General features: G+C 39.3%; 1 long non-coding RNA gene across 1 annotated transcript; it reads left to right on the forward strand.

Annotated features, from left to right (window-relative positions):
- The first annotated feature begins 219 nt into the window (after positions 1-219).
- On the forward strand, positions 220-11,666 carry LOC124711719. The gene is made up of 3 exons (XR_007005504.1): positions 220-394; positions 513-697; positions 11,353-11,666. It is a non-coding gene; the product is annotated as an uncharacterized LOC124711719 (long non-coding RNA).
- Positions 11,667-22,245: the final 10,579 nt, after the last annotated feature.

A 22,245-nucleotide genomic window follows, 5' to 3' on the forward strand; every position in this document is an offset into this window, starting at 1 on the left:
GTGAAGAAGCTGATTTCAGCCCACAGCAGGAAGCATTCTGGTCACCAGGCAAGATTGTGTTCAGACTCGACAACAGGAAGTAGGATGGTGAGTACATGATCCAGTCTGCTTGATATTTTGTTCACACACTTGTTTATATTTTTTACCTCTAACTACGTGGGTACATTTTGATAAAAAGTAACCCTTTTTGTTCACAGTCTACTCAAGTCTGCTGGCTGGAGGGCGACTATATTGGTCCAGGGCAGCAGGTATTCTGCTCGCTAACAAAACAGCCTTCATGGCCAAGTACTACTCAGGCCTGGTGACTAGAAAGGAGCTGAATTTGGCGCAGAGTAGCAACCATTCTGCTCACTAGATAAAACAGTCTTCAAACTCGAGCGCAAGAGATGGGACTGTGAGTACATGTTTCAGTCCGTTGTGATACTGTGATCTTATATTCTTCTGCAATTTTACCATGATCTATAAATATACACTTTTATGAAGTGTAACCAGTTTCTTCACTGTCTAATCAGGCCTACTTGGCGGCGAGGAGCATTTTGGTCCAGAACAGCAACTACCCTTCTAGCTAGACAAATTGGCCTTCGGTGTCTACTACTACTCAGAAATGTTGGCCGGGAAGGAGCTAATTTTACCTTGCAGAAATCAGCATTCCGCACACCATGCAGAACGGCCTTCAGCCTCGAGAACAAGGAGAATGGTGAGTATATGTTCCAATCTACTACGATTTTGCGATCTTACACTTGGTGATTTATTTACCTTCTTCGACAACAGTGCAGTTTGATGAAACTTAATGCTTTCATTCACAGTGTACTTAGACGTGTTGGGTGGGAAAGACTTTTTGTTGACTCCAGAGCACACACAGATTAGTGTCAACGTCTTCCCAACTACGTTGGACTATTCTTATTTCCTCCCATATCACCATTCTACATTTCTAACACTAACATGCGATCACACATCTTAGTAAGCACCTGTAGACCATTCCGTTTTTTGTTTCTCATTGCTTAACTTTTCAGTTCAGGCTAAACCTACAGAGTTGCTCATTCACAAATTTGGTCCGTTTTTCACCACAGTTAGCGATGTTACAGATAGAAATATTTCATTACAACCTTTTCTCTCTCAGATTGTCACTTTGTGAAAGCCACACTAATAGACACAAACGGTTATTTACCGGTAACTTCCGACTGTTGTTTGTGTTAGCTACCTGTGTTCTACTGATCAACAACATTCATTGAAATTTCAACTTAAACTGTAACAAAGTTGACATTCTCTCGGTTATTTTGTGAACATAGTTTATCAATTTGATGTTAATACAAATAAATACATTGGACTGCACTGAGAGAAAGAACCAAGGCAATACACAGCACGGTAACGTATTTCGGAACAACTTGCATGTGACGGTAACCGACGATCTAACAGGAGTGCAGGATTTCATTGTCGTAGAACTACGTTGAGTGACTGCGAGCCTTAAGTTGGGAGAGAAACTTATGTGGATACAAAACAATCCCATTGTGTCATATTTATTTACTCGTAGATAACCTTAAAATCCCTTTGATGTTGTGCCATGTAGCTCTTAGGAAAGTTTTGGACTCTGCCTTCACACGATTTCTTCAGAACAAATATCACACCAACAACCTAGACTCAACCACACGGCCATCTTCGACATCTTGTTACAACAATGAGCCAGTATACCAATGAAGCCCTCAACCCACTGACCGACAGTTGGTTGAGTCATGATGTATGACCTCCCATATGCTTTGTTCACTTAAACTACCTCCATCTAAGTCTGTAGATATTGCCACCAGGAAAAATAAATATTGAAACGGCAACTAAAAAGATTGCCTATGTGATTGAATCTATTTAGTCTTATTTAATATGAAATGGGCAAATAGAAAGCATATGATGTAACCATGGCGGATTATAGTCCGAAGTAGGTCCGACATCAGCCAGGTCCCAAGGCGTTTTCTTCCATTCAATGGCCTGTCTGTCTTACTTAGTACTTTTGAGGCTGCTGTGACATCAGGCAAGCCACTTTATCAATTATTTGTCTATCAAAACTGCAGTGTCCCATATTGGTTTCTCCAGTGGATACTCTTTAGCAGCACTCTCTGAAAAATTTTCACTTCATTTTTATTGTCTTAAAATGCGTTTTTCGGAAGTAGTAATTTTTTTCCTTTGTCGTCCATTCCTTGGACTCGTCCGTTCACTGATTTCCAAGGGATATCTGCCCTCAAAAATTCAGTCTTACGAATTGTTTGTGCCTTAGCGAAACCTTGTGTCAGCTCTCCGAAACTTTCTGCAACTATGCTCTCCTGCCTGCCCTAATGACATGGTGCCCTTGTCCCCCCTTCCCCCTCCCTTTCCTCCCTGTGCAACAATGGTACCTTCTTCCTTTCAGGTGGTCCTACAAATTCTAATTTCAGTGCTTAGTTGAAACTGATATATCTTGAGATCTAACACTCAAATCACAAAGCATGTTTTCAGAAGGCCCTCTCTAATCAAATTGTATGTACATCATCCTGTGATTGCATATACTAATCACTCTCCTTCATTATTTTAATTTATCTACAGATTAGCTATGAGTGTGCTGAGCATGCAAGAATCTACCTCTGCCATGTCTCAACCTTCTCATATTGTTTTTGAAACATTCATGAGCACTGAATATCGGTACATGATAAACTTCACTTTCCTTTATTTCTACGACATGTAGGTATATATCATTTTCTCACATTTTCTCCTGCCCCCAACTGGTCACAGCATTCAATTCTGGCCTTTTCATGTCCTTTGCAAGTCTTACCAGTTTTTAGAACTCCCCCTCACCCCCACCCCCAACTTTTAACACTATATATTTTAAAGAAAACATGCACTGATAGTTACATCATTTTATTTGTCATGAGGATACATATATAAAATTTTTAAGTTAATTCTAATACAACAAATTTCAGTAAGAGTATCTCTTTATGCTATGTATGTAGTGTTATCACAGTTACTTTGTCGTACCACTTAACACTTCACATCTAACTTCACCACACAGTTTCACATGCTAGTGCTGGTGTGTTAACCTATAAGATATGAGGTAAGTGATTATGATCCTCCACCTTGAAATCTAACCTTAGGCATGGGACAAAAGAGAGTGTTGCTGTCCACCATGTCTCCCATGACACCTTCTTCCTCATCAACACCATGGTCCACTCCAATCCCTACTCCAGAGCTATCTTTCTCTAATGTGAGATAGGTTCATAAATCTCAGAATATAAGCCTCACAATGACACCTGAAGGCCACCATTTTCCACACCATGTAACAAAGTTTGTAATCTAACTACACACAGATTAATTTGTTACACTACTTTTTCCAAATATTTTCAGAATAATTTTAGTCATGACTTCAGTGATGGAAGCTTACCATTATTACTCATTATGATTTACTCTGTCCAAGGAATACTACTCATGACTCCATAGACTTTTCCCTGTCCATTATTGTACTTTTTTGGTTTTCGTACACTGAAAATCATACTTTCTTGATTGCATTTGCTACATTTACTAAATCATTGTACCTTTTTATATTTATACTTCTAAGTCCACCTTTTCTGGTGCTCCACACTGCCCAGTCTCTTATTTCCTTAGCCAATTACATAAAAAATACAGATCACACACCTGTTTGTGACACAAATCACTAATCTTCTTAACATCAGATTCTTGCCCTCGTGTATATTACACATTCCGCACTGTTACCTTAGTTCCAAGTTACAGTTCTATTATATTTATTCCTCTTGTAACCTATTTAACTTAAAACATAAAGACACTTTTCATACTTGTATATCACAGAGCGTTACTTCCAATATCATGGTTTACCCAGAATTTTGTCTTGTTTTCACTTCATGTCCCCCTTGTTATTTTCTCTGTATTTCAAAACTCTATTCACACTGTTCTACTTTCAGGATTTTACGTTTATCATGATATCTTCATGACATCCTGTATCCAACCATTGACTTACTTCACATATTCTCTTGCATTTCAGTAACTTCCTCACTTCTCAGTTGTCTATATGTACATACTGAAGACTACCAGCAATAGATTAAACAAAAGGGGAAGAGAATAGAACAAGGAAAGAATGCATTGTTCTACCCAGCTCAAGTACGCACAGTTGCCTCGCTGTGAAGTTTCCCATAGAGCAGCAACCCTCATACCCTTTTTAATGTGCCTCATCTACCATCCCTTCGTCAACTTTCCACGCATCTGTTTCTGGTCCTCCTTCCAGAGGATAACTCTTACATCCTTTTTCTGCTTCCCTTTGAACTCTAAAACGATATAAACTTATATTTCATACTTCTTTTTCGTTAGAACCTTTGGTCTTACTTGGAAGTTCAAAATTTCCCAGAAATGGCTCCTTTTGCTACAAAAATTGTGTTACTACTGCCTTTTCCTAACTAGACTCTGCGTGAACAGGCACCATGAAGTTCTAGCGGTACCGACTGGGCGCCATGTCATCCTCAGCCCACAGGCGTCACTGAATGCGGATGTGGAGGGGCATGTGGTCAGCACATCACACCACTGACCGTTAGTCAGTTTACATGACTGGAGCTGCCACTTCTCCATCAAGTAGCTCCTCAGTTTACCTCACAAGGGCTGAGTACACCCCACTTACCAACAGTGCTCGGCAGACCGGATGGTCACCCATTCAAGTCATAGCCCTGTCTGACAGCGTTTAACTTCGCTGATCTGATGACTGCCTTTTACTGGATGCTGAGGTTTTGTTAGAAAACGAATATTTGCATACTTGGAAATACACATGGTTTATTAGGTACTGGTTCAACACAAAGCACATACAACAACAACAACAACAACAACATACAGAGAAACCACACACAGGTGCGTATTACCAACCACTGAACATGAAATACTGACTTTAGTTATTTAGCTATTAAAGAACACCAAAGATGTGAAACACATTAACGCTCTTCCTTATTTAATAACTTGCGAAGTCTACTCTTATTACATAAATACTGATATCTAATGTAAAACAGTGGCTTTTTTAGTATATCAGCAAGTTGTTATACAGTGTCTACTTTTGCAACTGTGATTTCATAAGCGTCGACTAGTTCACGGACAAAGAAATGCCTCATATGAATATGCTTCATTCTTCAGTGAAACTCAGGATTCTGGGCAAGCCAGATAGCAGTTTTGTTGTCAGCCTGCAGAACTGGTGTTGCCTCCAATTGGTCCATTTCTGTCAGAAGCTTCTTGATCCAGACAATTTCCCAACCAGCTTCACTGGCAGTCACAACCTCAGCTTCAGTTGTGGCTATGGCAACAGAAGATTGCCTTTGACTAATCCAGGAAATAGGTGCCCCAAAGTACAGACAAAGGACACCATATGTTGAGAGCCCAGAGCGATCACCTCCAATGTGGTCAACATCACTAGAACACTCTAAAACTTGCTTCTTAGAATTGTTTTTATATAAAAGTCCATAATTTGTTGTGTCTCTCAAGTATCGTAAGATTCGTTTAGCTTTCACTACATCACAATCTGTTGATTTCATGATACAACACTGGCAGCATATGCAATGTCAGGACGTCTCCCACACATCAGAAACATCAGTGCTCCAACAGCTTGGCTGTATGGAAATTCAGAGTTACGAGGACTTTCTTCTGTATCATTGTCAATTATAATGGGTGTAGTTACAGCCTTGCAGTTCTTCATGTTGAAACGCTCTGGTATTTTCCTGTGTAATGAGTCTGACTTACACATACAGTTCCACATTCTTGTTGGTCAATTTCCAGACCTAAGAAAAATGATGCAGGCACTGAAGTAATTTTAAACTCTTCTCTTAAATCACTGACAATGTCTTCAAGTTCCTGTTCACTGTGAGGTGCAATCAGACCGTCATCAACATAAAGCACAAGGAATATTTTCTTACAGCCTTACTGTCTCACGAAAAGACAAGGATCAGCTTCACTCCTCAGAAAGCCCAATTTAGTGAGATGATTACTGAACTTCTCATTCCAGCAATGCGGAGCCTGTTTCAGTCCATATAGACTTTTCTTCAAGTGACATGCTCTCCCAGACCCATCATCACATCCTTGAGGTTGTTGCATATAAATGGTTTCTTTTAAATCATCATAAAGAAAAGCAGTTGAAACATCAATTTGTAAAAGTTTCATGCTCTCACTTGCAGCAACACTTAGTAGTGCTCGAATGGTAGACACTCTAGCCACAGGACTGAAAGTCTGGCCATAGTCAACTCCTTTCTGCTGCGAATTACCCTTAATCACCAATCTTGCCTTGAATTTATTGACTGAGCCATCAGCATTTGTTTTGACTTTATACACCCATCTATTAGGAATGGACCTCTTTGCATATGGTAGGTCAACCACAACCCACGTTCTATTTTCTTGAAGAGCTTTTATTTCAGAATCCATAGCTTCCTTCTAGAAATCGTGATGAACAGACTTCATGGCATCGCTGTCTGTTTCTGGTTCTTGGAAAGATAGTGAGAGGTACATTACATAATCATTAAATTTTTGTGGAGGTCTGAGGGTTAACCAATCACGCAGACATGGTAAAGCTTCTCCACTTGTGGCTTCCTGATCTTCCTCCTGAGGGTCTTCATCTACATCCGAGGAACTGCCATCCTCTTCACTTTCACTATCAATACCATTGGTCTTCAGTCTGAGGTGCTGGATCCTGATGATTGAAAACATTCACTGGAAGAGTTGAACTTTTCTCATTCTTCAGTGGCCTCTCCTCAAAGACGACATCTCATGACCTAATGAGTTTGCACACCTCTCCACAATAAATTATGTAACCCTCATTGTGATCATATCCAATGAAGACACCTTTCAGTGCTTTTCGGTCCATGTTCCTCCTCTGTTGTTTTGGAATATGAGCATAGCAAGTGGAGCCTATCACCTGCGGATGTTTCAGTCTTGGCTTCTTTCCATACCACAATTCATATGGAGCTGTTCCTGGAATACTGGAAGGCCCTGTTCAGATAGAATGTAGGTTGTGGTGTTCACCATCTCTGCCCAAAGTTCCTGTGGAATGTTTGAATGTGCATGCATTATGGCTCTGGCAGTTTCCACAACTGTGCAGTTCTCTCTTTCACTGCACCCATTTTGTTCTGGAGTGTAAGGCATTGTGAGGCGTTGAATTACACCCTCTTTGTGAAGAATCTCTTTTGCTTGTTTGTTGTCAAATTCTTTCCCATGACCACTCAGAAGTTCCTTGGTGGTATGCCCAGGAGCTTTTGCTTCAGCTATGAACTGCCTTAACTTTTCTGCAACTCCAGACTTTTCTTGTATGAAATGTGTTGCCCTAAACTTTGTATAATCATCTTCGAAAAGAATAAAATACCGGTGCCCTGACACAGAAGGTACTTGAAACGGAACACATACATCAGCGTGAATAAGCTCATCTGGTTCTGCTGTCCTCTTTCTGTTGCCAAATGGTAAACGATGAGCCTTGCCATAAATACAGCCTTCACAAAGTTCACTGTCCATTTCCACCTCAATATTTAATTCGCTACAAAGTACAGACTTCACATCGCGCTTGTATAGTTTCCGAATCTTTCGTGATAAAGCTGCAGCGTATTGTCTCTGCTAGTGGTGTTAACTTCGCTGAGGGAGCTAGGTTTCACATTTCTTACAGCAAGTTTAAAAAGGCCTACAAAGCGATCACTGTCACCTACCAATCTAGTGACATTATCAATCTTAAGATGACAAATTTCTGCGCTTGATGTGAATATACTTTCTGGACGTTTATCCTGTGCTGCAAGAACAGAGAATAAATTCTTGTGAATCTGAGGTACATACCATACATCTGTTAAGGTAATTCTGTTCCAGTTTCCTCCAACTGCTGCTTCATTGTCTATTGAACCTTTTCCAATAGCTTCAATAATGTCACCATTAGCTATAGTAACTGAGAGTTTTGTTAGAAAAGGCTGAAATGTTTTGAAACAATTCCTATCATATGTAATATGACTTGTTGCACCATTGTCTATATACCAGTCCTCATTTCTACATTCAGAGTTCATCACAGAAGATGTCACAGAAAGAAGTAGCATATTTGTATCTGTGGTAGCTGGTTTTGGAGATTTGCCATCCACTGCCAGCTTTCAGCACACTTTAATTATATGGTTGGGCTTGTTGCAGTAATTACATATTAATTTCTTTTTCTCCATTGGATTTACTTGCTGAAATGACAGACTTAATGAGTCTGTAGTGAGGGCTTCTTGTTTACTAAAATCATCTTCCTTTGTCCTCAGAGCTTTCTCATATGCACACAATTGATTTGTTAAATTATCAATTGTTATGTCATCTCTAGACGTTCCGGTTAGCGTCCAACTAGATTTAAACGATAAATAGTCTCCTGGTAGAGTACCTAATATTTTACAAATAAAAAACAAATCAGGCATTTTTGAATTATTTACGATATCTTTAGTAATTTCCTGTTTCATTTCACTTCACAAATTTTTCAGTTTGGAAGTATGTGTCGGCAATATCGTCTTCAGAAGCCTTTTTGTAACTAAAGAACTGCAGACAAAGGTTGTAAACTTTGTCTTCAGAGACACCATCAAATATTTTGTGTAATTCTGTCCACACTTCACTCGCAGTATTTAGGCGCATTATTTTCTGCAAAGTTTTTTCCGACATATTTGCAGTCAAAACAGGAATTCCTCGTAGACAAATACTTATTATGTATTTGCAAGTGTTGCAGTTTGTTTTGCCTTCCGCAACTCCGATGTTGATAATTCTTGTTGAATCCTTCGATGGTTGCGTGGAATTAACAACTTCAAAAACGTCTTCTTGTAGATAACTTTAAAAACATTTTGCACAGAGCTACGTCATTATTTTCGTACAAGTGTCCTTTTAACACGCACCTGGGCCCATAACCCGCTGGGATTTTGTTAGAAAACGAATATTTGCGTATTTGGAAATACGGACGGTTTATTAGGTACCGGTTCAACACAAAGCACGTACAACATAAACAACAACTATACATATACAGAAAAACCACACGCAGGTGCGTATTACTACTGCTACTGAACATAAAATACCGTCTTTCGTTATTTAGTTGTTAAAGAGCGCCAAATACGTTAACACTGTACGTACATTATTATAAAACACCACTCGACAATTGCATCACAACAACTCATATTAAAAAAATCGATACTTGTGATCATGTTAACACTGAGTTTCTGAATTCTCTAACTTGTGTAATTCTGTGACCACAACTTTGAAATGCAAGAGTAGTTTGATTTCATGTTGGACTGTTTTTGGACACCATTCCTGTAGCAACAAAAATTTGACGTTGCAGATCAGCAGTAGTACTGTGTCCATTTTACTGGGTGAAGACACTGAAATGTGTGAACAGCAGTCAACCAATACCTCACTTTCTAAGCCACCTACTGCTCCTTTTGCAATCGGATTGACATCAGCTGAAACGGGCATCAGCTCTCTTCCACAAAACAACTCCTTTATTTTGGCTTTTTTTTTTACCAAACTCGGTCACAGGCATCCAATTTCTGTTTTTGCTCTTCCTATGCACCAATCAGCCTGGGAGTCTAAAACACACTGCATGAGTGCTGTCCAACCTTGATGGCAGTTCATATTTGGAATCTCCATCAAATACGAATTTATAAATCATATTAGTTTCGTCCAGAGGCACTCTTGCGTTTTATAATGAACAAGCTTGTTTGAATTCTCTCGCTTGCAGTCCAGAAGTGCTTGCTTCTTTGCAGTCTTCTATATACTGTTCTGGAGCAAGAAGTCCCCACACTTCCTACATCAACGAATTTTTATTTCTTATTGTTCCTGTTCCAGTCAGTTGCTTTTTATCAAACTGTCACACTATCCCAATAGTACCAACAGCGTTTAATTCATCAGATATGTCATAATAATAACTGTTGTTGCGTCAGGTGACTCTTCACACACACTCAGTGGTGCAGGAATGTCTCCCCCACTCATTAGTGTCTCCATTCTTACAAAGTTCAATAGAACTTCCCATCAGCTGCCCAACCAAGCTATTCAGCAATATTGTTCCCCCACTGAGTGCACCTCCTCGCCACCAAGGTCACCTGTGGCAGCTGCTATGCACACTTTATTTATGTTCCTCACTATTACTTGCCAGTTTTCTACTTAAAACTGGTCATCAGAATGATTGCTATTCTGTTGCCTGTTGTGCACATCATCATAAGTGGCACCAGTCTTCCACCTTCCCGCAGCTGCTGTGTTATATTTTGCACTATAATGTAACGGCCATGAGAATATTAGACTCTTTCGAGAGAACGTTCATAATTCTCGTAATTGTCGTGGAGTGGTGCTACAAGTTCTCACCAAACACAGAATGGTAACAAAAGTCTTATACCCACAGCAACAACTGCACAGCCACCTCCCCATCAGTACTTACAGAATGCCTCCATTGTTCCCTGACCAGATTGGTACTAGTCTTCGGTCCAGAAATCTATGAGCAGTTCTTGCTGAATTGCTGTAGACCAATATTCTTTCAAAAATTGGACCTTGAGAACTTGTAAATGATTACAGTACTTAGTTACATCATTCACCTGTCTAAAGACATCATCTTTGAATTGCTCTGCTGTAAAAGAAACAGACAGCAAATGAGTTGTAGAAAAGGTAGTAAGAGCAACTTGACTTTCCGCGAGTTGTATCCAAGGCTATATCCTCAAAGTCCTATGTGGATGGGCTTAACAGCAGCTGGTTCCATGGCTAAATAAAAATGAGGACAGCAACCAGGCAACAGTCGGTTACTGCTTCACAGTGGGCTAATAGCAACTTGTCCAGAAACACATGGAAGTATGACTTCTTGACGTGGCTGGAAGTACGAGAAGATTGTACTGAAAGATGTTGGGTGATTAGCCAGTTTCATCCATAGCTAGTTTCACATCCTTGGATGTCATGGTGCAACTTAATGGTATAAACAGTAACAAACTTTATGAGCACATTGAAACAAACAAAAATTAACAAAATATAGGCACTAGTAACTTCACTAGGCAAAAATTTGTCAAAGTATCATTGACCACAAAGCCACATGACAAGATTAAAATGTGAGGATGTCCCTAATATAACTATAAAACCTAGAAACTGTAGCTTATACGTTTGAAATCCGTGGTAACAGCTAAAGAGGCGAAACTTCTGAAATATAATAATTGTTTCCAGTTTAATATTTGTTTCAAGCTTGGAAACTGACTCCTTTTGATGAACTGTTCCTTGTGATATGCACTTCCCTCTACTCTTTATGTGTAAGGTCTATGTGTTTTGGCATACAACTTGAAATTTGACATTTCTCTCGTGTGGCATAGACACCAGCACTTAAATCAGCGTCATTGTTGTCCACAGGTGTGCTCGGTTGTCTTGGACAGGCCTAATGTCCCCTGTGACAGGTCAGCCAGCAGCGACAAAGTCATTATTATCGGGGTGCACACCCACCTTCCAGGCAACGGGGACAGCTCAACACCGACGATGTTTTCTTTTTCTATTGTGGTGGGCATCTGACTACTGTAAGCGAAGCCAACACACTAGCAGCACCATGTGCCGTCGTCATGGACGCTGACAAGACACCACCTATTGGCTGGAGACGCTGTGGTACTGCTGCTATCACAACAGAAGTGTTATGACATTGTGAGGCTAACATCAGTACAGTCAGAAATGTTTGCCTGGCGTTTACAACTGATTTTTGTTTACAATAAACAAATTATTTGAGCAACATGAGAATACTCATTGAGTGTAACTATTGTTACCTTTATACTAGAGCGTTAGTTACACAACGGTACATGCATTGGCCTATTCACTTTCATTCAGCATCTTGTTCCATCAGAAATGTAACAGCATTGTTGAATGCATTCACTGTCAACCACTTAGCCTATCTGTAGCAATTGTATGTTATGCATCACCAACCTTGCAATTTCTTCATGGCACAACTCTCAATACAGATCACGTTTCCAGAGCTTCATGTTTCCAAAGCCATCTTCAGAGTATAAGAGACCCAGATCAAGAGATAATGCCTGAGAAAAGAAACTTATAATAGAGAAGGGTTTATCTGTGGTTGTCACAGACACAGCTACACACTAATAATCCTGACTTTTTTCCCATGGAAATCTTAACTCTTAAACATCCCTCATGACATACTCTGCCTGAGAAATGGGCACGCCAATTTAGTTACTGCACTGTGTTCATTCGTTTCGTCACATATATTTCACGTGGTAAGTCATAATAAAAAGGAAATAATTTCATGCTTGGCAGAGCGAGTGCACCAGCATACATCATTGGTTCAGTAAATGACGTGTTGCAGTCACCTGAGTGGACATTGGTCCCTATCAGCCGACTTCCATGATTGGTGGCCGGAGTCTGGTGTGACAAACTAAACTCTAGAGCACAGTGTTTTGAGCTGGACCACAGCCAACAGCTCTTTCACACAACATTTTTGGATCTTTTTCTATTACTGAAAGTCAGAAAGTGAAATACATTATTTTTACTCTTCCATTGCAGCAAACTGATACTTTTAGCTTACAGGGGAATGTAAATACATGTCAAGTATTGCGCATCACATAGTAAATATCGACTCCTGTACCAAAACACTATTTCTGGGAAGCTGGATCTTCCCCCATGTGGCGAGAGGTAGCCTAGTAATTGTTAATACATTCAGGAACACTGTCGAACATGATTGTTTTCGTGGTGTAGGTGTTAATGGTAGGCAAAGGCATAATGTTACTTGATCGAACTGACCTCCGCACCCACCTGTCATCGTTATTGCGACACTGTACTTGTTTCCCTCGTTTGTCTTTCCGGAGGTGCATTCGGCACTGGCTTCAGTCTCATTTGTATGTATTATTTCACAACTCAACATCCCTCTTCAAGACATTCTAATCGCACAGAGATGAACGAGGCATCGTTAGAAAATGTTTAATTGTTTCTCATACTGCATACCGAGTTTGCGCTAAAACTTACTGTTTGTCGAAGATTTTGAACTATCATAGGCAAAAGGTCATCATGGATGCCCGGCATCATACCTGTATTTTGTGAAGCTAACCTCTTACTCACGAACAAGAGACTCACTTTTCATATTATCTTATTACAAATAACTCCTTATTAACTAGATAATTTGTATACAGCAGTGTCACTGATAATAACGGTGACCACTGCAGTAGTCATTATCTCTGCCCGTCGTACAGGTTGACTTTTCTCAACGAATATACGTTTCGAAACGACAAAGAGTAAATATCATGGAGGTAGAATAAACCTGCGTCTAGGGGACGCCAGGGAATCGGGTCTGCTGATTGGTTGAGGCTCATGACGTCATCAGGGTGACAGAACGTGTGACGTGTGTAGCAGTGCCACCTGGTGACGAGAACTGTAATGAGCTCTATTGACATTAGCGACGTCGCCCACCTGTAGTTTAAAATGCCATTACATGTAGATCTGCACACAGCTGTCATTTTGGAACGCCAAATAAGTCCAGATTATTCAATGGAGCTTAATTTATTGGAGTTAAATGTAAAACCCTGGTTCGAATGCAAATAAACGCGAATGCGGTGACAGACTAACCCGGTTACAGCTCTAGCAAATGCGGAAAAGCGGACCTAGCATATGTAAAAGTTACATACATATTCCTTGCATTTTCTACAGTTTATGTACGTTATTGTTCATAATATGTATCAAAATATTCTTTGAATGCTTATTCATTAACTATATTTTCTGATTTTTGCCTTTTTCTTTTAGGTTTTATTGCGAGAAGTGCGATAAATACGGTACCTTCAAATATAAAGCAAACGTAAATATTAGGCAATGCCATGTCCGTTTGTCAACACAATTATTCCGCATTCAGGCTTTACAAGTTCCACAACTAACGAAATTATCACCCTTCAACTAATCTAGGCCTCATTATGCTTCAATTTTGGTAGTTGTTGTGTAAACAAAGAACTATATATCAGTGTTATGCACGAACTGCATCTTCCTATACCTTATCTAGTTTTTGAGAATCCGGGTTATGTTCATATGGCATTGTGATAAACAAAGCTGAATGGGGAATTATTAATAGGTCTAGACAATACAAACATCTCCAAATCATGAGACTGTTATAGATGTGTGTCACTGGTAATCACAGTTTATCAGTTATAGTGAAATGTGTAACAAAACATTTGAAATAAATCACAAAGCGTTAGAGTGATACCGTATGTTTTAATGTATTAGACATTCACTCATAGTTCTTTTCCGTATTCTGTATTACATAGGGCCTAATTTGCTAGCTACAATACGGTATGTGGTGATTGTTACCTTGTAAGACATTTCTCTAAATTTTCTCAATAGTGTTCTATGTAAAGAACATGTTTGTCCAGGGTATTCTCACTTGAGTTCATGAAGCATCTCCATAATACTTGCATGTTGATTGAGCCTACCAGTAAGAAATCTAGAAGCCCACTTCTGGGTTTCTTCCTTAAACTGACCTGGTGGGGATCCCAAAAATTCAAGTGGTACTCCAAAATGAATTCCATCAGTGTTCAATACAGGTGGATTTCTCTCAACTTGTGGTCTGAGTGACACTCCCCTCCTTCGCAATCTTCCCAGAGGAAGGAACTACAAGTACAGAAAGCTAGAAATAGTTTTTTTACTCAACTGTTGTTTCCTCTAATAGTTCATACAAACCATTTTATAATTTTTAGAGAGCACCATAAGATGTTCATATAACTGTAAAGTTAAATATCTGTTTAATATGAACATTACTGTTATCCAGTACATGCATCCTTGAGTCCAAACATGATTAATTATAGGAGAGGAGGCTAATGAGATACTCTTTTACTTTATATTTATTTTGGATAATTTACTTTAAATCATTCTCGATCACAATTTGAAATTATTTGTGGTGACTGGCTTCGATCACTTATGTGGTCATCTTCAGACCGATTGGCAGTGGCTGTCTGTGGAGCAGAACTCCATATGAAGGAGGAGATTAGTGTTTAACGTCCCGTCGACAACGAGGTCATTAGAGATGGAGCGCAAGCTTGGGTTAGGGAAGGACGGGGAAGGAATTCGGCCATGCCCTTTCAAAGGAACCATCCCAGCATTTGCCTGAAAGGATTTAGGGAAATCACAGAAAACCTAAATCAGGATGGCCGGAGACGGGATTGAATCGTCGTCCTCCCGAATGCGAGTCCAGTGTGCTAACCACTGCGCCACCTCACTCGGTAGAACTCCATATGGCAGTAAATCACTGTTTGAAAAGTAATTACATTTATTTAATATCTGGAGTTTCCAGTTTTCTGTCTGATGCCTGCCAGCAACCTGTTAGACTACAGGGTGTAGAATAAAGGAACAGTCATGGAGATCAGCACCATCCATCACGGATAAAATTCTGATTTTGCCCCAGAATGTAAATTTCTATTTTGAATCCCAGGCAGAGAAACAGTCTATGCAAGTATTATGGCATTTAATTTCACAAGTAATCCTAAATTCACACTTCTTATTAACAGCAAATAAAATTAGGGGGTTAATATATTGACACGAGAGTGTGAACTCAAAAACAATGAGGAGGCTTCTGTAAGATGTCAAACTATCACTTTTACACAATAATCTTACTCACATAGATAAAAAGCTCTCTCATAAGATTCCACATCAAATCTGAATAGAATCCCATGCTTTTGATTACTGCCTCCATCACCATTGTCAGGTGCCAGGTCTGACTGTCATAAAATTAATGAGGTGCACACTTACGCCCAGCGGACACAATGCAATTGGCTAAATTACATCATGGAGAAAGCATATGCTAAAGCAAAACTCTCTGCATCCATAGGTCACCTTTTTTGCATGCTGTCCAGCATAGCTTGCAGTGCCATCACTTGTAGTAGGTGGTGAACTATGTGAAGTTTTTCTCTGTAATTTTTCTTTCCGAAGTGCATGCTTCCATCCATTGCTTAATTATACTAATTAATTTTAAATTGTGTGAAAATATTGTGTTACATTCCTATATACTGCCTCATGTAGTCTGTTCTTTTATTAGAAAATAGCAAATAAATAAACATAAATACTTAGCCAGCATGTGTATTATTGCAATCATACAGTCTAATTTCAGCTGCTTCCGTAATTACAGAGACCCAACAGTTAGAAATATGGGCCAGATTCTCATCTGCTTCAAGGCTATCTTGTAGTTACTCACTAAACAGTTCTCGGAAACTGCTGACTTTCATTTTTTCATGCTTGAGATGATGATGATCATCAACACAGCAATTAGCAGTAGTTTGTATAGGCTGTCCCATATAACTGATACCATACTCACAAGGAATATAGTAAATCCCTTGTACACTGAGCCTGAGAGTATGTGTGTTAGGCCACAACCTTTCTTTAATTTTCCTTGGTGGCAAAAAGACTCCTCTGATTCCTTGCCTGTTTACACTCTAACTTACCTGTTGCACCACAGAATGGAAGCCATGCTGCGTCTTCCTCATCATGACTTGGCTGATGATTTCTTCAACAGATTTGACCTAATTTCAGATACAGAATGTTTGTTTGGAGGGAGGGGGGGGGGGGGGTTGGATTGTGCAAGAGCAATGAGAAGGTGAGGAGGTATGGTCAAGGATATAAGTAAGATAAATAGTGACTAAATGGTCGTGGCAAGGGGGTGGGAGGTAGTTTGGAGTCATAATAAATACAAAATCAGAAGAGATTATGTCATAGCATTATGACAAGACCACAGACTACATGTCGTAAGGCATGAACCAAATTTATACAGCAGTGTTCTATCTGAATTAATAGCAAACTGACTTCCAACCGGGAATTTGCATAGATAGCCAATACATATATTACATACCTAATACTGCAAAGAATGCAAACATTATAAACAATATCATGCTTTGCTGAATATGCAAACACACACAACAATTCAATAATAATCATAAGGATAAAAAACATTGTTTCTACAATATATCACAACAAGTGTAGAAGGAAAAATGCCTTCAGCTGATTCCAAAATCATGTTGTTGTTGTTGTCTTCAATCCTGAGACTGGTTTGATGCAGCTCTCCATCCTACTCTATTCTGTGCAAGCTTCTTCATCTCCCAGTACTTACTGCAACCTACATCTTTCTGAATCTGCTTAGTGTATTCATCTCTTGGTCTCCCTCTACTATTTTTACCCTCCACGCTGCCCTCCAATGCTAAATTTGTGATCCCTTGATGCCTCAGAACATGTCCTACCAACTGACCCCTTCTTCTTGTCAAGTTGTGCCACAAACTCCTCTTCTCCCCAATTATATTCAATACCTCCTCATTAGTTATGTGATCTACCCATCTAATCTTCAGCATTCTTCTGTAGCACCACATTTCGAAAGCTTCTATTCTCTTCTTGTCCAAGCTAGTTACCGTCCATGTTTCACTTCCATACATGGCTACACTCCATACAAATACTTTCAGAAACGAATTCCTGACACTTAAATCTATACTCGATGTTAACAAATTTCTCTTCTTCAGAAACGCTTTCCTTGCCATTGCCAGTCTACATTTTATATCCTATCTACTTCGACCATCATCAGTTATTTTGCTCACCAAATAGCAAAACTCCTTTACTACTTTAAGTGTCTCATTTCCTAATCTAATTCCCTCAGCATCACCCGACTTAATTCAACTACATTCCATTATCATCGTTTTGCTTTTGTTGATGTTCATCTTATATCCTCTTTTCAAGACACTGTCCATTCCGTTCAACTGCTCTTCCAAGTCCTTTGTTGTCTCTGACAGAATTACAATGTCATCGGCGAACCTCAAAGTTTTTCTTTCTTCTCCATGGACTTTAATACCTACTTCAAATTTTTCTTTTGTTTCCTTTATTGCTTGCTCAATATACAGATTGAATGACATCGGGGAGAGGCTACAACCCTGTCTCACTCCCTTCCCAACCGCTGCTTCCCTTTCATGCCCCTCGACTCTTATAACTGCCATCTGGTTTCTGTACAAATTGTAAATAGCATTTCGCTCACTGTATTTTATCCCTGCCACCTTCAGAATTTGAAAGAGAGTATTCCAGTCAACATTGTCAAAAGCTTTCTCTAAGTCTACAAATGGAAGAAATGTACGTTTGCCTTTTCTTAATCTATTTTCTAAGATAAGTCGTAAGGTCAGTATTGCCTCATGTGTTCCAATATTTCTGCGGAATCCAAACTGATCTTTGCCGAGGTCAGCTTCTATAAGTTTTTCCATTCGCCTGTAAAGAATTCGCGTTAGTATTTTGCAGCTGTGACTTATTAAACTGATAGTTTGGTAATTTTCACATTTGTCAACACCTGCTTTCTTTGGGATTGGAATTATTATATTCTTCTTGAAGTCTGAGGGTATTTGGCCTGTCTCATACATCTTGCTCACCAGATGGTAGAGTTTTGTCAGGACTGGCCCTCCCAAGGCCGTCAGTAGTTCCAATGGAATGTTGTCTACTCCCGGGGCCTTGTTTCGACTCAGATCTTTCAGTGCTCTTTCAAACTCTTCACGCAGTATCGTATCTCCCATTTCATCTTCATCTACATCCTCTTCAATTTCCATAATATTGTCCTCAAGTACATCGCCCTTATATAGACCCTCTATATACTCCTTCCACCTTTCTGCTTTCTCTTCTTTGCTTAGAACTGGGTTTCCATCAACGCTCTTGATATTCATACAACTGGCTCTCTTTTCTCCAAAGGTCTCTTTAATTTTTCTGTAGGCAGTATCTATCTTGTCCCTAGTGAGATAAGCCTCTACATCCTTACATTTGTCCTCTAGCCATCCCTGCTTAGCCATTTTGTACTTCCTGACGATCTCATTTTTGAGATGTTTGTATTCCTTTTTGCCTGCTTCAGTTACTGCGTTTTTATATTTTCTCCTTTCATCAGTTAAATTCAATAATTCTTCTGTTACCCAAGGATTTCTACTAGCCCTCGTCTTTTTACCTACTTGATCCTCTGCTGCCTTCACGACTTCATCCCTCAGAGCTACCCATTCCTCTTCTACTGTATTTCTTTCTCCCATTCCTGTCAATTGTTCCCTTATGCTCTCCCTGAAACTCTGTACAACCTCTGGTTCTTTCAGTTTATTCAGGTCCCAACTCCTTAAATTCCCACCTTTTTGCAGTTTCTTCAGTTTTAATCTACAGTTCATAACCAATAGATTGTGGTCAGAGTCCACATCTGCCCCTGGAAATGTCTTACAATTTAAAATCTGGTTCTTAAATCTCTGTCTTACCATTATATAATCTATCTGATACCTTCTAGTATCTCCAGGATTCTTCCATGTATACAGCCTTCTTTTATGATTCTTGAACCAAGTGTTAGCTATGATTAAGTTATGCTCTGTGCAAAATTCAACCATACGGCTTCCTCTTTCATTTCTCTCCCCAAATCCATATTCACCCACTGTTTCCTTCTCTCCCTTTTCCTACTCTCGAATTCCAGTCACCCATGACTATTAAATTTTCGTCTCCCTTCACTACCTGAATAATTTCTTTTATCTCATCATACATTTCATTAATTTCTTCATCATCTGCAGAGCTAGTTGGCATATAAACTTGTACTACTGTAGTAGGCATGGGCTTCGTGTCTATCTTGGCCACAATAATGCATTCACTATGCTGTTGGTAGTGGCTTACCCACACTCCTATTTTTTTTATTCATTATTAAACCTACTCCTGCCTCACCCCTATTTGATTTTGTATTTATAACCCTGTATTCACCTGACCAAAAGTCTTGTTCCTCCTGCCACCGAACTTCACTAATTCCCACTATATCTAACTTCAACCTATCCTTTTCCCTTTTTAAATTTTCTAACCTACCTGCCCGATTAAGGGATCTGACATTCCACGCTCCGATCCGTAGAAACGCCAGTTTTCTTTCTCCTGATAATGACCTCCTCTTGAGTAGTCGCCGAGATCCGAATGGGGTACTATTTTACCTCCGGAATATTTTACCCAAGAGGACGCCATCATCATTTAACCATACAGTAAAGCTGCATGCCCTCGGGAAAAATTATGCCTGTAGTTTCCCCTTGCTTTCAGCTGTTTGCAGTACCAGCACAGCAAGGCCGTTTTGGTTAGTATTGGAAGGCCAGATCAGTCAATCATCCAGACTGTTGCCCCTGCAACTACTGAAAAGGCTGCTGCCCCTCTTCAGGAACCACACGTTTGTCTGGCCTCTCAACAGATACCCCTCCGTTGTGGTTGCACCTACGGTACGGCCATCTGTATCGCTGAGCACGCAAGCCTCCCCACCAATGGCAAGGTCCATGGTTCATGGGGGCAGGTCCAAAATCATAGGGCAGACTTTAGTATCACAAAGACCATCATACTACACCTAATGACTGCCAATACCAATCACTATAAGGTGATATCCAAATTTACCTATTAGTGTTGACATACAGAGGGTATTTTCTGGAGTGTAGTTACACAATCAAACAAAGATATCCCTCTCTTCTGCTCTTATTTTTTACACCTCCATGCCCCAACCCTTTAATCCGTGTTCTGCTTGCATCTTTCCTTGATCATGAATGCTCACTTTGCCATGTGCTATCCGACCCCCACCCCGCTCCCAATGATCTGTCTCAACGCTGACCCTTTGCATCTGGCGATGCAAATGTATTATCGACCGCCACTCACCCTAAGGTCAGGGCAGACCCACCACATCAGATACACTAGAAAGTGCCTCAGCAGCAGAGCCTGCGGTGAAACAAATGATACCTGAGCGGTTCCAAGTAATGCAGCAGTTTCTCCACCACCACTACACCTGAAAGCAGCAGCCTGAAGACTGCTGACCATAGTTAAAAGCACCTTCAGCTGATCATGAACTGTAGCCAGCTCCTTTTGTGTCCAACACATACACTGTCTGTCCTACCATTTCTAACTTAAGGATTAAACTATGAAAACAAACCAAAAAAAGCGTAATATGTGACTTACTACTGTTTGACAGAAGCTAATGGCTTCTCCCCACTAAAATAGCATTATATTGAATATATTGTGTGTTCTTACCTAAGTGCGGGAATAATTTAATAACCTGTTTACGCAGTTTAAAGAAATTTCACCTTCAACTTATTAAGTGTATATGCAATACCTACTAGAATTACAGTAAGCCTCTATTCCCTATTTTAAGTTTATTAATACCAGAGATTGCTGGTTCTCATGTACTTAAGCTGAGATTAATTTGGAACCCTCTCACCACATCCCCCTTGTCCCTTCCCTTCATCTCTTGCATGCCTGTATTAATACTGTACTTTTGTTCTAATGTGATCTTTGCACTCTCAATTGTGATTATTACTTTTCCTAAAGGAATTAAAAATCATTTAGCATGATGTGCTGTCTTTATGGTTTTTCAGTTGATTTTTGTTAATTATCTGTCAAAATATTGTATTGTATTGTATTTTTATTGATCCAGGCAATCACAGTATTGTACAGCTGTACATATGGTACTGGACAGGTCAAGAGAGCTATTTACAAGTAATTTTTACAAATTGATTTTTACATTATTTTGTAGCAACGAAATTATCTATCTTAAACAAAACAGTTAATACAAATCATAGAATTGTACATATGATGTTGGACAGGTCAAGAGAACATGTTTGTAAGTAATTTTAATAAATTGATTTAACATTATTTTGTAATGAGGAAGTTAGCTATCTTTAACAAAACAGTAAATACAACTGTTGCATAGTAAAATACAAACAGCCAATACAAATGTAATAGTAAAACAGTCCAGTATATGTCATCGACATGCACAGTATATAATAAATCCAGTATACTTCATAGACATGCACGGTATATAATTTTCAGAGCTGATTGAACATTTATCATAAAGTTGTGTACAATTTTAACCCCTTTCAAAAAAATGATCAGCTGCATAAAAGCAATGGTCCAAGAGATATTTTTTAACTTATGTGTGAAGGCTCTTGGGTTCTTTGTTGCTTTGATTTCATTTGGTAAATTATTATACATTTTTATCCCAACATTTAAAACACTTTTTTGGTAGCAGGTAGTTCTGGACTGAATCATATGTAGGTCAGATTGCTGCCTTGTTGCATAGTTATGAATATCTCCATTGAATTTTAATGTACAGTCATTGTTTAACAGGTATGACTTGACAAATGAGATGATATTACAAATGTAAGCAGAGGGCAGTGTCATAATGCCATTTGTTTTGAAATGTTGTCTGCATCATTTGTCATGTCCTAGGTTACATATTATGCGTATTGCCTTTTTTTTGCATTTTGAAAATATATCCACCTCCAGTTGAGT

This window comes from Schistocerca piceifrons, chromosome 8 (genome assembly GCF_021461385.2).
Source record: "Schistocerca piceifrons isolate TAMUIC-IGC-003096 chromosome 8, iqSchPice1.1, whole genome shotgun sequence".
Lineage (NCBI taxonomy): Eukaryota > Metazoa > Arthropoda > Insecta > Orthoptera > Acrididae > Schistocerca > Schistocerca piceifrons.